This window comes from Manacus candei, unplaced genomic scaffold (assembly GCF_025592945.1).
Source record: "Manacus candei isolate 608988 ecotype Guabito, Panama unplaced genomic scaffold, ASM2559294v1 h1tg000124l, whole genome shotgun sequence".
NCBI lineage: Eukaryota > Metazoa > Chordata > Aves > Passeriformes > Pipridae > Manacus > Manacus candei.
This window is the reverse complement of record NW_026138172.1, coordinates 2,453,312-2,469,513: the sequence shown is the minus strand read 5'-3', so window position 1 is coordinate 2,469,513 and position 16,202 is coordinate 2,453,312. Positions and strand designations below refer to the sequence as shown.

At 41.0% G+C, this 16,202-nt stretch overlaps 2 protein-coding genes across 2 annotated transcripts in view; both read right to left on the bottom strand.

Moving 5' to 3' along the window:
* LOC127462296 (probable G-protein coupled receptor 19) overlaps window positions 1-16,202 on the bottom strand; it is a 667,268-nt gene that overhangs the window by 326,089 nt on the left and 324,977 nt on the right. The window lies entirely within an intron of this gene.
* LOC127462293 (potassium voltage-gated channel subfamily KQT member 1-like) overlaps window positions 1-16,202 on the bottom strand; it is a 480,876-nt gene that overhangs the window by 154,456 nt on the left and 310,218 nt on the right. The window lies entirely within an intron of this gene.

Below are 16,202 nucleotides of genomic sequence, written 5' to 3'. Positions count from 1 at the left end.
AGAAGATGGCCCTAACAGTGCTTGGCAAAGGGAGATTGGATTTATGGAAAGTTTCCTTTGATGCTGTTGACTCCTAACTACTGCCCTCTCATGCTGCCCCAACATAAAAAATTAGTATTAAACTTGCATTCCAGATGAATGACAGGGAATAAAAAGGAAAAGGGATTTCAGTTAAAGCCTGTGGAACTAGATTCAAGCCCAGGATCTGGCCAGGTTTAAAACCAAGCTGGATCTCTTTAGCTGGAAATTCCCTGACTGAGAAGCTCTCTAGCTACTTCCTAAACAGTATCCTTCCTCTTCAACTGCTTCATAGGGAAATACAACATGGTCCAAGTGCTATTTGTGGCTGGCACAATTACCACTGGATGCCAAAAAGACGGCTTAGAACTGCCCACATTATGTAGACATCTGACCTGGGGGATACTCCTTTCAAATATGCTCAGTGAAGACAGGAATCTTCTACAAATCTTGCCCTACAGTTGTGCTTGTTTGTTAACACCAAAGCAAGAGAGCAGCTTAGCAAAGCAAAATAAACACACTATTTGAGAAAAAGAAGGTGGGGGGAGGGTAGGGATTACTTCTACAGCTATCCTAAAAAACTAATCCAATGTTACCTTACAGTGTGAAGTGATGCCACATGTAAAGAATTACGACAAGCATATATTAATGTATATTGCCTAACAGCTATGAGAAGTGACTAAACTGCAATTGCACACAAATGTATTTTTTGGAATGGCTGGCAGGTATTTCTGCACTGTTGTAGAACTTGGTGACTACCAGACTGTATATTTCTAACAATATTATTTGTTTTCACGTTGAGAATGAGCCTTTCTTGAACTTGCTTGTAAACAATGTTTTTTGCAAGCTGGAGGTGAAGGATGACTGAGCTTGTGAGGGAGACACTCAACCTATCATTTTGCAGCCTTTCTGGGCTGGAACAGAGCAGCTATTAAAATAGCACCACATAAATATGTGATACTTTGAGGGCAGAATCTCAGGACCCCCCTCTCAAACCAACCTACCAAGCAAAAACACCCTATGCACAGAAAGGGAGAGGGAGGGTAGGCTGCTTTTTTGCCCTTTAGGAACTGGCAATCCCCGCTGTGACGTGTAAACAGGGGTCCTCAGTAACTACAACGCACTGGGGTTTTTACTTTACAGCTCTTTAGCCCCAGAGCAGCACATAGGGTGTTTATTTAGGAGTGACACAGAGGGAGTAGTGCCACCTACTGAAGTAATTATTTTTAGCACTCGAATTTCTTGTCCTAGGCTCTTTTCAGCTAAGGTCTAAAGATACTGCAGCATATTAAATAGCTCTTCTTCCTCCCTAATTATTTTCAGGAATTGAAAACAGCATTGTAACCCCCCCCCAAATCCAACCCCCAGAAGACCCCAAAACAAGCAATAGTCTATACCATCACACTGTATTTTTATAAAGCTACTAATTTGAGAAATGAAACCCTGGCATGAGGGTGCATTTAAGCCTAGGCAGACTTTAAAACTAGATTAGAATTTAGATTTGCTCTGATTCTAATTACACAACAGAAGAAATGCAAAATTATTTTAGTGGGAGCAAGTTCACTCTGTTATTTTCTTCCAGACTAACTTATTTAGTGTTGGATCAGTAGCCTTGAACTACAAATTTGAAATTAATTGCTATGGGGACTGGAGATGGCTTTAAAAATCTTGACTAAAAAAAGTTTAGCTTTTAATCTCTCTCTCTCTTTTTTAACAGGATAAACACAACTCTTTCATGGCGGGAAGACAAAATCTCCCTTTTCCTGTCCCAGTGAATGTGTATAACATTACCAGGCTAAAGAAGAGCACTTTCTCTTTTCAGCAGGTAGAAGAAATACACCAATGTTCTGTTTTCAGATATTGATTAGTGTTGCTATGTGCTGCCAACCAGCTATGCAGAGTCACTTCACTGGCAGCTACTTATCAGCAATGAGTGAAGTGGTCCCTACAGTTTCCCTTAACTACTGCACAGATTTAAATAGTTAATGCCTGCAAACCCCGGGGAGAGGCTTGCTAAGAATGCTCCAGGAACACAGTCGTTCCATGTGCTGCAAACCAAATTTACCAGTAGAATTATTAATTAACAACCAAAGTCATAAATACCAATAGCTATCCAAACGTTATCCCAGGCGTCTTCCACAGAAGATCTGATCAACTCTGGATGCTGTTTCTGCTGACCCACCAGTAATTTTATTGCTGCAGAGGCAATGCAGCCTGTCATACCATGATAGATTTGGTCTTTTCTGACATCCAGCTGCTTACTGTTATTGTTGGCTGTTGCTGAAGCACTGGAGATAATACAGGTGTTCTGTGCTGCTAGAACTGACTGCACTACAGAGAAATGTGGGACGAGCATGGGTAGAGGATATGTCTGCTTGGTAAGTGAAAGCAAGCAGTCTGATGGTAAAGAGAAAAATGTCAAATAGGCTTCAAAATTAATGGAGGACTATTTTATTAGGCTCCTCCTAGTTAAACAGAGCAGGCAATATATAAATATTGGTTGAGTTTTATCTTATTTTTGCTGGTCAGTTGAATGACTTCTGCAGTGAGCGTCCAATCACACCCCCCAAAACTATTAGCATGTATGCAATCATATGTTTTGCAAATTTAGAGACAGTTACAAGCTAGACATAGGTCCTAAAAGCCATCTCAATCTACAGGTAGGCAAACTGAGGTGTAGACCAACTGATCATTGCTTCATTTTCAATTGAAGCAATTTGTCCAAAGCTGCATGTTAAGTCTGGGAAAGAGCCTTAGTCAGGACACAGGTCACAGGTGATTCTCAATCTGAGCAGAATGTTTGAATAACCAGCTAGAGCAGACAGGATAGTTCCTGCTAAACACAAGCTCAGGTGAGTGGTATCTGTCTCAGGTATCAAGGAAGCAATACAAAACTAATCCTATGTGTCTGTTTTTACAAAAATGCTAGACAAATATAATGAGTAAATAAACAGCTGCCTCTGAGTTCTTTACAGTGCTGTTAACCAGCATTTAGGCTTCAAAATTGATCACCAGAGTCAACAAAGGGTTGAACAAACACATCCGTGGTTGAGTATTTGTATTTGAGATTAAGTACACATATACAACTGTGAATGCATGTGTTCAGCCAAACTATTGAGGCATTTTCCCTAAACCAAGGCTGTGCATTAAACTGCATTTTGGTCAAAAAGCAATAAAGTTATTCATGCAACTAACTCATACTTGTACACCTCCTTGAATCTCATCTAAACACCGACTTGGGACTCTTGTCAATTCTTTATATTGAGTTTTGACCTGATCTTTTTTTAATGAGTTGCTTTTTGTCTTCCCATTTTAAATTCTTTCCCCTCTACAATGGTATCTTGTCTAAAGCCTTAGTATCCTTCGAAAGGAGTTGTTCAATAGTAAAGGTTCCCTCCTCACAATCCCACTCCTCTGGGAAAACAGGGAAACAGACAGTGCACATCCTTGCTGGAGCTTCACTCAGGAGAGTAGCATCAGGAAAAAAATTCAGTGAGGCCCTTTTCTATTTCAGGCTTAATTTTTCCTACTGCAAATAAATTAAACACCACAACTGCTTCAGGGGCTGAATTTGTGCCTCTGGAGCAGTGATATGTGTGAACAGTGAGCATATATTCAGATGGGTGGATACTACAACTATTCAGTAGGGACTTGAATAAACAACAGAGCCAGAAATAACCCAGTGGTAAACCCAAATAAAGCCAAACAGTTTGGCTTTTGCCAAAAGGTGTTTATCTTTTTTAACCGTCTTTTTTCTCCCAGTCCTTCAGGGAGCTGTAACAACCTGAGCTCTGCTCTTTTCACAGCACATCCACCATCCAGGAACTGAAATTCCAGGAGAATATCAATTCTCGCAAATTTGGATTTTACAAGTCATTCCCCTTAGGCATTTAATAAAGACTCTGAAAATAAATCTGTCCAAATGTGAGAGAATTTGTGCACCTCTTGGCATATGAAGCATTTACACATAAAACATTATCTTTGGGAAAAAAATAGATGAATTGTATTACACAGTTAAAGAACATTGCACCAGAGAAGGAACATCTTCCCTCAGGGCAAAACATGACTCAGCTCAAACAGGTTAGCAGGGCATATGCTCTGCTAGGCTAATCAAGGCTCCCCAAACCCCAATGACTTTGTGTCAGAGGCACATGTAGTGTGAAAAGGAAATGACCACCTGCCTTCTGCCTCCACCAGCCAGGCACTGAGCAAACAGTCCCTGTCTGCATCACCATCATAGTCCCCTGACACCAACTGGGGTCCAGTCTGGATTGTTAGCAACCAATATTTACTTCCTTCTGGTAGATTCTTAAATAGCCTACGTGAAAAGCTTTTGCCCTCCTGGTTTGAATAGTGTCACTCTGGAGTTAGCACAAAAAGGTACCACTACTGCTTATCATGGTTTTGGACTGCAGCAAGGAGCTGGTCAGGGGCAGACTGTAGGTTTTGGGTGCTGCAAGACAGCAATCTGCATTGTGGGCAGGGGTTCAGTCCTATTGACATTTCCTGCCCCATGGGTATCACTGTTAGTACCACTGGCACTAACACTGTACCGCTCCTGGCTGCCTCACCACCGAGGCCAGGCACTGGACACATCCCACGCAGCCTTCCCTGCAGGGAGAAGAGCAGGTGGGGAAGCTCATAGTGCCTGAGCCCACTCTATTTCTGAAAAAAAAAAAAAATAAAAAAGTGCCTCTTTTTCTGTGGCTGCTAATCTAGTACCTTTTGTCAGCCCTAAATTTTCATGGAATGAAAAAAAGATTAAAACCAAGATCATTCTTCTGCTCTGTGTAAGAGATTTTAGGTACAGGGGTTTGTTCTTGAATAACAGACTGCTTGACTAGAGGCTGATTTTTAACAATGCCACGTTTTTATATTCAAAAAAAACCCCAAGCTGCCTGCACTGTAGCTACACACCCTGTTTCACTCTGGGTCTATTTTAACAGGGTTTTAAAGCTATTTCACCTGAGTGCCTGCTGATTACCATGCTGAGTTTTTTAAACCAATCCATTGAATTCACTTCCTTTCTGTGTCCCCAGTGCCCATTCACCTACAGAAATATATAGACAAACAAGGCCACAGGTGCAGAAAATTGGGCCTTTCCTGCTGTTTATTACAATGTTGACCTTGGGGATTTGTTGGCGGGGGTGGCGGGAGAAGGAAAGAAAAAGAAGAAATACATGCTTTGCAATAGGATTCTGCTAAAATCCTACCTTCCTTTTCTTGCTAAGTTTAAAAAAAAACCTCCTAGCTGCCAACAAACACAGACATCAAATTATTAGGAGGTGAAGTGGGAGCAGGGCTGTTTCTTTTGCATCTCTGAAGGGATTTTGGATGAACTGCTGCTGACCAGAAAGCATGCTCTTCCCTCAGCCCACCTCCCTCTCTGCAGCTTGCCTTTTGGTGATTCTTGGGCACAAGAATTTGCTCTGCCTTGTGGTCACCCAGCCCGCTGCTTAGTTTCTGTCACACGAGAAGAAACAGCCACCAGCTTGCTGTGTCAACAAGGTGCCTTGTGCTGAAAAGGCAAGTATAAAGAGGTTTCCTCTCATAAATGCATGGCCCCCACCCAAAACTGGAGGGCCTCACACCAAGGGCTACCCTGCCAAGGGCAGCCCTGGTTCCCCTCCAGAAGCAGAGTGAAGATCCCCAGATCCCCACGAGAAGAGTTCAAAACTTTCTTGATGTAAGCTGGAACAACAAGTGAGGGGATCAGGTGTTAAAAATCACACTGCTCATTGGATAGGGAGGGTGAATGGGTTATTGCCACTCAGTACTTACCTGGGGTCACTTTATTTTGTGCTGAGAGCTGAGGGAGCACAGCACACAGGGGCTGCAGTAGGAGACAGATGTGCTGCAGTGTGTGTGTGTGTGTAAGGTTTCAGCTTTCTTGTCTGTCTATGAAGGTGTTTGGACCAATTTCTATGGCTTGATCTCAGTGGATTGATTATGTGAATGCATCTAGTAAGGGCTAAACCCTGACTCAAAGAGCTTACAGTCGATTTACAAATCAGACACCAGGGATGGGAGGAAAGATGTATTATTCCCAACATTAATAATGTGGATTTGATGTGCAGTGAGAACAAACAGCTTGTTAGGGGTGATCTTTCTCATCTGGAAACTGAACTCATTTCTACCCATCACCAGTTCATTGCCTTAATTGTGTGACTGCTTAAAACAATGTGCTTCTCCTCAAGCCCACACAGATTTAATCTGAGACTGGCAAGGCCCTTTGGGTGCTTAGGCCCTTTGGAAGCTAATGTGCATTTGGTCAGACTGATCTGGAGGTAAAGGAACTGCTTGGGTTAATGAAGATAGGCACTCTGTGTTCTGCTGGACACCTCAGGTACAAAGGTGACCTGCAGTAATTAACCTGCTTGCCCAGAGTCTGGTCTGAATTTCATCTGTCCTGTTTTCACAGGCACTTCAGAACATGTATGAAGGCTTATAACAGAGGGACACTTTTTAAGTTCTTACTTAAGAATTATCAATAGGGGCTTCCTTATTATATTGTAAAGTAGGTGCCAAGAAGACCTCTGAGAAATCTGGTCTGTAAGTCCTAATCCAAAGCACATTGAAGCACATTGCAGAACATGACCAAGAAGGTCCAGAGAGCACCTTGTGCAAGCCTTGTGTAAGGCTGGGCTCTGGTGAGCAGTGATGACTTTGTCATGACTATGATCATCTCAGCTCCTAAGTCACAGCATTCTCATTGGTTGTTACTTGATATTACACTTCACCAGTGATAGTTGGGAAAGGCTCAAAGCGTGGCCCTGCATTTTATGACTTTTTTTCCTCTCTCAGGACGTGAATATTCATGTGGCCTTTGGCCTGATGCATTACTATTCTGCCTGTGCCTGCAATGCAGCCATTCCACAGAAACGCTTGCTTGTGCCTTTGCCTTTAATAACTGCGACCAAAAACTCTAGCTAACAAACTCAGTCAACACAACTAGGGACAGCTGGGCCAACAGAGGAGGGGTTTCAAGCAGTTTGAACTTCCTTCTGACAACATACAACCCTCCTAAGCCATATTTATGACAGGTGGACCAGAAAACTAATCTACTGGCATTCAAGGTGCAGACTCTTCTATTACGCTGCCTGTGGAGACTGACATCCCCATTCTTGATCAAGGGCAGACCCACATCCATGTGTGAGTCCAACCTCACCTGAGGACACGATCTGGTGGTGAAGCACAGCTTTAGGGTGATGGAGTACTGAAGACAGAAAGGAAATGAGCTACTGGGGCCACTGAAGGGCCACAGCACTGGGTGACCATGGAGGCCCTTCTGGGACCTCTCACAAAGATGGATAAGGTCTGTGGGCAATCTGAATTCAGGCTATCCTTGTTTGGTGGCTTGCCACCACATTACAGGCATGCCACTGGATATCTAGGGCTGGGCTAGGACACCTGGGGCCCCTGGAGTCAGTGCAGGTTTTATTTTGAAGACCATTTTTAAGGTACTGTGCAGCCACAGATAAATGTCAGAGAGAAATTTTAATTTCAATAAATTTCCTTTTTTCTGACATATGACTTGGAATACAAGTCCTGAAATTGTAAGACTAATGATGTCAATATGCCATAGTTGGTGTTAATTACTACTTTATGTCTTCCCTGGCTTAGACACGCTCACATATAACAAAATGTGTTTAAACAACAATAATATTACCATGAGTTGTGAGAGTTCCCCTCCATCTCCTTGTGTTCACTTTGGTGAACTAACCAAAAAACACAGTTTGCTTTGTCCGAGTGAGGAATTTAGCTCATATTAGTTAACAAACCTCAGGTATGAAAATTAAGCAAGTCTTTTCTGTAATATAGGCAGGACTTAATGTTAACTCCCAATATGAAATTCATTTTAGCCGTTTTTCATGTAAAACCAACTTTCTGTATTTCTCGTTTTCATTTGTTCAATTTTCCGCATTGGAATAATTACTATAACTGAAAAAGCATGTTAAAATCCCCAGTTATTACAAAAAAAAACGCTGGAACTTTCATTCCAGAATTTGTCACTTCATAAAACTACACATTATAGAACCGGCCATTCTGGGCCAAACATATGCTCCATGTAACCCAGTATCCTGTCTGTTACCATGATTAACAGGGGAAAGTGTAGAAGAAGATAAAAATGATCTTTTCCCCTGCTGTTCTCTCCCACCTTCTAGTAATCAGTGGTTTACAGACACAAAATGTTGTGTTGCAATAACAGAAAAACAATGCTTCCAATAAATCAAAATTAAATTGCTGTTCACTTACATTAAGTTCATTCAATCTGACTTTATCACAGTATCCGCTTTTTAAAATTTTGTTTAATTTTTAGAAGCAAATGCATATCTTTATGCCAGCTCTGGAGAATTAAGCTGGAAATATTCCATTCAAATTACAGTACCCAGGAAGAAAGAAGATTCAGCTGGAAAAGAAATTTTAACTGAAGACATGAAGACTTGTCTGTCAAGGTGGAGGGAGCTGTGAATTGTCTCCCATCCTGCCCTGCAGAAACTACTTGGAAGTCAGATTTTTTTCTCCCTTTTTTTTTCCTTCCCCCCCAAAGGTCTCTCTGCATTGTTTCACATTCTTTCTTTATTCTCCTTCCTTCTTGCTTCTTGTATTTTTCATTCCCATTGCTTCCTTTCTCAGCTATTTCTTATGAGAATGGAAATAAAGACCTAAATTAAAACTTCAAACCTATAGGTACACATTTGCTCAGAAAACCTGCAAGGATTCCCCCCACCCCAGGTCCTTTTTAAACCCTTCCTTAAACAAACACATCTATTTAGACAGTTTGTTTCTCTATCAATCTGTGAAAAGTTAATACAGTTTTGTGCCATTTTTGTTATGGAAACAGCATTGTAAAAATACCATATGGTCCACTGAGGCCTGCCCTTATAACCCCAATAAATACAAATCACCCTAGAACTTATCATTGTAAGTTCAAATATGTAGCTAATGTAATCTCAAAAATCCTTCACAAAAAGAAAACAAACGAGCTCCTTTTAAACCCCTGACTTGTTGCTCTTGACTTCAGCTGTTTGTTCAATATTTCAACAACACTAAACAAATGTGCCGGAAATACTTATCATTTCTGAGTCACCCCCTTGCTATCCCAGATCCCAGACTCTTCAAATTAGGGACTATCTTAAAAAGATTAATGTGATTCATTCTCTTTGTTTCTTTCATTTCAGTATTGTCTTCAGCCTATCCCTTGGGAGTCTCCTGTTATCAATCTGCCTAATTCTGGCTAATCTTTCTTGATAATTCATTTCCCATCTCCCTGTCACAGGCTGTTTTGGCTATTCTGTTTTGTACCTTTTCTAACTCTGAAACATTATTATTATTACTAATGGCAGACAACAGTGTATATTATATCCAGCTCATGCCTGAGGTTAGGGTAGATTTTTCTGTTACTGATATCCTGTGTACACACATATCGACGTACACCTATCGATGAAGTTTAAATGATAAATGTTGCAGAAGAGCACTGCCTTCCTACCTCCTTTGTAATATACAGCAATTAATTTGTACTTCACTTGTTATTTATACATATGTATTTCAGACAACCAGAATGCACCCTAATTCCTTGTGATTTATAATAAAATATAATAAAAAGATTTAAGCAAAAAAACCCGTTCTCTCAACACACACTAAAAATAAGTACTCTGGGTATTATGGATATAACAAGAAATGTGATCAGATTAACTGTATTATTTTATTATTTATCAACAATGTTTCACTAGTGAGTATCTAGAACTACCTTCATGTCATGGGACACAGTAGAAAGCACCTTGATTTAAACTCTGTTTCCAATCTAACTGCTCTTTCAGAGACACTCAGGAGTTTAGTTTTAAGAGTGAGTAGCAGTTTTTGTGCCTCTGCATGGTGTCTGATTTTTAGAACATGTTTTTTCTTGTCAAGGAATTCCAACATAGAAATGTCAAAATAAAAAGCTGCAAAAATAGAATAGTTTCTTTTAAATAATTTCAGTCTTCATGGCTCCTCTGTCTTCTTGAAGTGTGGGTGAATGGGAAAGAAAACCAATACTGTACATGGTATTTCCAGGGACATGATCTTGCTCATTGATATATCCTTTCTCTGCTCTTGGAGCGGATTAATAACTGTGGAAGTCAAACGACAGTAGCATAACAGCAAGCTACACCTTGCTCTTCCTGAGGAACAACTGACTCCTGCTTCTCTTTTAGACTTGTCTTTTCCCTTGTAACTCTTCAACTGCTGTATTTGTGTCAGTGAGATGAAATAACATAAATGCAAAAACATTTGTACAAAAAATGCTTATGTTTCTTTTTCCTTCATTTCCAGCATGGCAGTAGCACCACAAATGACAGAAAAATGAATCTGAAATGCACTTGACAATTTGTTCTATGTGTACTTCTACTCTCACCCTAAGGAATGGAAACAGTGCCAGATGATTCCACTAACAAATGTCAATTTAAAAAAGTGCTATTTGGGATCAGCTCACCCAGTAAGCAGTTCTGAAAGCTAAGGGTAAATCACAAGGCTGGCTATATATATAAATAAATCTCTGTTTACTCAGAGATATTGCACAAGTAAAAGAAGATCAGAGAAGTTCACTGCAATGCTATGAAGGAACTACAGGTTACAAGATTCAGTCTTGGAGGCTTTTGGGATTATTACCAGGTAGCCTGAATGCCACACAGCTGTTTCCATACCTCCATCGTGTTACTTGTGCAAAAGTCACACCCCTACTGATGTGAAAAAAAGCCAAGGACTGAGGGAAGGACTGGTGAGGGTTGCTTAATCCTACTTTTGTCTCTGTTCTTGGAGCTGTCCTGACTAGAGCTCTTAAGGCTCTGATGTAGCCCAGACTCCTAATCTTAATGTGCTAAATACATTGTCCACTTTGGATTGTTCACTTAGCTGCAGCAAATGCCTTATATTTTTTCCTGTCTGAGTACAATTAAAATTGCAGGATATTTGCCAGACAGGCTGAGACTCTTTCACCACTCTAAGCATCCCTTTGCAGTATTGTGAAGAATGATCAATCAAATTACTCTTAGTCTCACCTATAAACAACTTATTTTAACTGTCTTTACAGGTCTGTTTGGAGGCAGTTTAACACACAGACTCATGCAGTTTAACACACAGACTCACACACCTGCTATTTGTGCCAGGCTGTACTTTCATTCACAAAGAAATAATGCAGGAAAATTGGGGTACCCTGAATGAATTTATCAGTAAGCTAAATATGGTATATGATAACAAATAAAACCAAGCTATAAAAAGAAGAAATTCCTACTCAAGAGTAGGAAAACCCCCCACATTCCTCTCTTGTATGCCTTCACAAGCAAGTCTTCATTTTTTTTATCCTGTTATATTTTTTATACCTGGTGGTATTTCACCAGGTATGCATAGGAGAACAACAGACATGCAACCTTTGTGTAAACTAACTGCAGACATCACTAATTACTAAGAGCTGATTATATTTGGGGGGCTTTCTTGAGTGGTGATTTTTTAAAAAGCCTCATTGAATTAACTTCATTTATGGATCCAAGAATGGCCACCTAATGTAAACATGTCCTGGGCACAGAAAATAAATGGACAAAAAAATAGAGAAAGAAAGAGAAATTCATTTGTGCAGAGGCCAGAGTAACAATATGCTTCCTAAGGATATCAGTTCCAAAAGCATTTAAGAAATTATTTTCCCAGTAAGTTCATACTCAACTTTCTGTACACTTATATTTCTGACCTTATGGAAAAAAAAAGGACCTTAATTACATTATATACATCTATTAAAATACAGTCAATTGTAGCAAACAGAAGCAAAACGTACACAATTTATATTTTACCAATATAATTTCAGAGACAGGGTTGATAATACTTTTTTTAAAAAAATTACATGATGTAACTTGCATTATTTTTTCTTACCATAAATCTTTCTCCTGGCTTTCAGGACAAAATTTGAAAGATAACTTTTGCCCTACCAGATTTTGACCAAATGCACACCTTAGTCAAAAGGTACTGGCAACCCTTTATTGTTGCTACTGAATTGCAGCTGTGTTAATCAGTATAGTTCCTGTCCTGTTCTTTTTTCAATATACATTTCTTTGCTCACAACTTGGCCTGTACTGTTTCTATTAAATTAGAAGCACTTTTAGTTTGTCTGAAACCAAATCCTCTTGTGCTATAAAGCAGTGTGTCTGTGTATGACAACAAACACAGTAGGGGCCCTATCATTTGAAAGTTTATTTTAATGTAACAAGCCACAGTAGATCACAGATTTGGATGCAGCCTAAAGTGACTGTTTAGCATTTTATGAAAAGTCCATCTAAAAAACTTATGAACTTGGCAATTTTTGGGGAAAAAAAGAAAAGTTGTCTGGACAATTTAGTTGCATAAACTCCCATTCTAGCAGGTGTGAATCATTAACTCAGTGTCTTTTTTAGATTCTCATACTGGTGGGCTGGTCCCAGAATATATTTGTATCTGTGTGCATTTTCACCTTCAACACATTCTTTTGGTTCTCTGCATACTCCTCTCTCAGTTTGTTTTCTGAAAACTACCTGAGCAAAACAGTCAAGAAATTAGGAACACGGTTTTTTCCCCTTTACATTTTTAGGAAACCATAATTTTAGCACTTGTATATATGAACTTATGTGAGCCAGAACTACACCTGTAAGAAAGTAAATCGTAATTTGTTCTGCCTGAGAAAGCAAAAGTCATCAACACAGCTCAGACAGAAAATCCCTCAGAGCGAGTGCACAGATTTTATGTTATCTATCAAATAACACATACATCTGAGGAAACCACATCAAGAACTATTCTGTGTTCTGGAAATCTGAGTTTTTTCTGTTTTTTTTAAAATACAGGTCTTCCTGTAGAGTGGGTTTTTTAAAAAACAAATCCCCCATGATACAGTTGCAACACATGCATGCAAAGGGAAGTTTAAAGACTCTTCTGCAGCTTTCTTCCACTATACACTTTTGGTCTCTGGTTTCTCACAGGCTGTTCTCTTCTCTCTTGAGAGCTTCTCTACCTCTGACTCTGACATCAACTTGTACTTATTAATACAGGAGGGTACCTTTGATAACTTTCTTAGCAGATTATTTTAGTGATTTTGATTTGCTGGTCACGACTGAGAGTACCATGACAGCAGAGAGGACGTACACTGATTAAAAGAAGGATTCATTTCTGAGGAAGTATCCCAATACACACTTTTGGTGGGAATAAAAATTCTGGCACTGCAAAGCCTTCATCTGACATTTGCTCCCCAAGCCTGTGATAATCAGATGTGCCCACACCTGGCAGGGCCAGGCACACACGTGGCCATTACAGGCTTGGGGTTGCTGCAAGTCCAAGTCCATCCTGAAGTATTTAGTGGGGACGGCGTGAAGCAGCTCTATTTTGAGGTCCTGTCGTGAAAACATCTCAAACATTCACATGTTTGTGACTGTGTTTACAGGCTGGTGGAAATATATCTGCTGGACATATCACAGAGCTGCTGAAGGAAACGGCTTCCTGTGCACTTCCCACATCTCTCGCCACTCCTGCTGGCCCCAGGGGACGTGCCACTCACATGCTTATGGCTGGGGGGCACCATCCTGCATCCACTGGGCTGGGTGCTGCACAGTTAAAGAACAGAAAGGCTATTTCTAATCCCAAGAATTTATCATCCAGTATTTTTGTCCTCCTGGTTGGTCTCCTCTTGAATCTTTATACTGTAATGCCACAGTGAAGTCAAAGCTAAACATATGACATTACAGTTCGCAGGAGAGAAGCAAAGCCATCCGATGGGTCTAAGGAGAAGGTGAATATGGAGAGAGGGGAGGAGAGCTCCACAGCAGAGCTTGCCTTCCATTCCCAAACCTGAACCTTACAAGCAAGATTGTATTTCTTCAGCTGTCAACAAACAGAAAAAAAAAAGAAAAAAAAAAAAAAAAAGCTTTACAAACAAGTGTCAGGTAAAATGTTTTCTTTCCCTGACAGCTGGAAGGAGAATGTTATTTAGATGTAAGATAAGGAAGTGATAATCTGCAGCTTGTGTATGATTCACTGTAACTACTACTTTCTTTAATAAAGAAAAAGCCCACATGTGAATAACATTCCCTCTGCCTAACAATTTCATATGCTATTTGATTGCTTTTTTTTTTTTTAACAACTCCCTTTTCTAGTCCTTGTGCTGTGCAGTAAATGCCACCGCTAATGAGATAATACCAGTGTGTTTGAGAGCAGACTGACCCTGCTGTTTTCAAGCAGTTTCAACTTCTCGACAGTCAGGAGCCTGCCTAATGTTTTGTGGCTGCCTCTGGTCATTGACATGGTACAAACTGCCTTATCTCCCTGTGGGAGGGAGGTCATTGCCAAACCCACGGCTACTTGACTGGGGAAGCAGGCCGTCTACAGTGATTCAAACACACAGCCTGTGCCAAGCAGAGGGCTTATAACAAATAACCTAAAATAGCTCCAGTCTGAATGTGTTTCAGTTTTTCTCCGTATGCCAACAGATGACATGCATTGTCACGATGCTGCGTACGATTCAAGAGGCTCAGTTAAGCACATTTCAGTAAAACTCCCATTGTTTAGGATTTCTGCAACTTCGGCACTTTCTCAAATATCCTTCTTTACTTTTTGCAAAGCCCTTTCAATGACCCTTTTTGTGTCAACGTAGAGCTCAGCTCACAAATCAATTGTTCTATTTTTATTTCCAATATTACACTTCCTTCCAGAGTGCTCATAGGACGATGCTGTGCACTTTGTCACCAACTCTTGCCAGTTTTCCCAAAAACTCCCTAATTGGGCAGGAAAGCAGGCTTAGCAGGAAAGTGGAGAAAGAAACAGGAGTTCAAGTAGTGAGAGCCCTCTCACCATTCAGGCTTGTGGTGTAGAGCATCTATTTGTGAGAAGGATATCCACCAAACTGGAGTAATGTTTGTGCACCTGATCACCTGGGATGTCACATAAATAAGCCCATGAGAATTTGTGGCTTATGGAGGGAGGGAGCATTCCTGACCTGTATTTCCTAGGGAGTCCAGTTCATCCAGATCTTCCTTGACTGCCCACACTTGGCAAGGCTCATCTGTGACTTCCCAGCCCCATGACTCACCAAAAAATGAGCAGCATGACACAAATGCCAAATTTCTTTCCAGGACCTCCAATTAACAAGACTTTCTAGAGCACTCAGCAAAGTCTCAGATACACATTGCTCACCCCCACATCTGCCTCCTTCTGGTGTTGCTCAGCTTCTCAGCTCTTTATGGGAACAGAGGGGCCTTTTGTGGGACTCCTCAGAGAGGACAGGGACCTTCAGCATGAGTAAGGACGGCACAGGATGACCCTACTTCTTTTTGCATTTTGCCACATGTTAGTGGAGTGTCTTGCTGCATAAGTGGGACTCTGATATACCACTGCAGTACAACAAAGGAACACACTACAGGAAACAGTAAGTTCCTTCTGACCTCTGTGTAAGGGAGATATTGTCATTACAGACAATAAAAGCAGCTCAAAATTTGCGACAGTCAAATTTAATATGTGATGTTAGACCACAGACAGCACCATATTATTTATGGCTGAAGTCTGCTCCTGAAGAAGCATCCTCCTTCCATTTAACTCACCTGGAGATATGCATTATTAGCCAGGGATATACACTGAACATATGTACAGGAATTTTTAATCTCTTACTTGGAAAGCTTGAACAAAATTGTACCTTACCTATTTTTTTTCCTCCCTTGCTACATCACTTTGTTTCCCCTGGAGCTGAATACCAGTAATATTCACTGCTTCAGCAACTGGAAACCAGTTAAAAATGGAAACATTTATTATGGAAGGAATAAAACAAACAAAAAGAACAAAAGCAACATGGGAATCTCATGAGGTTTAACAAGGACAAGTGCTGGTGCTACGCCTGGGTAGGGGCAACCCCTTGTATCAACCCAGGCTGGGGATGAAGAGGTGGAGCAGCCCTGGGGAGAAGGACTTAGGGGTGCTGGTGGGTGAGAGGCTGGACCTGCCCTGGCTTTGTTCACTGGTGCCCAGAAACCCCCTGTGTCCTGGGCTGCACCCAAAGCAGAGTGGGCAGCAGGGCCAGGGGGGATTCTGCCCCTCTGCCCCGCTCTGGGGAGACCCCCCTGCAGTGCTGCTCCAGCTCTGGGGGCCCAGCACAGCAAGGACATGGAGCTGTTGGAGCGAGTCCAGAGGAGGCACCGAGATGTTCA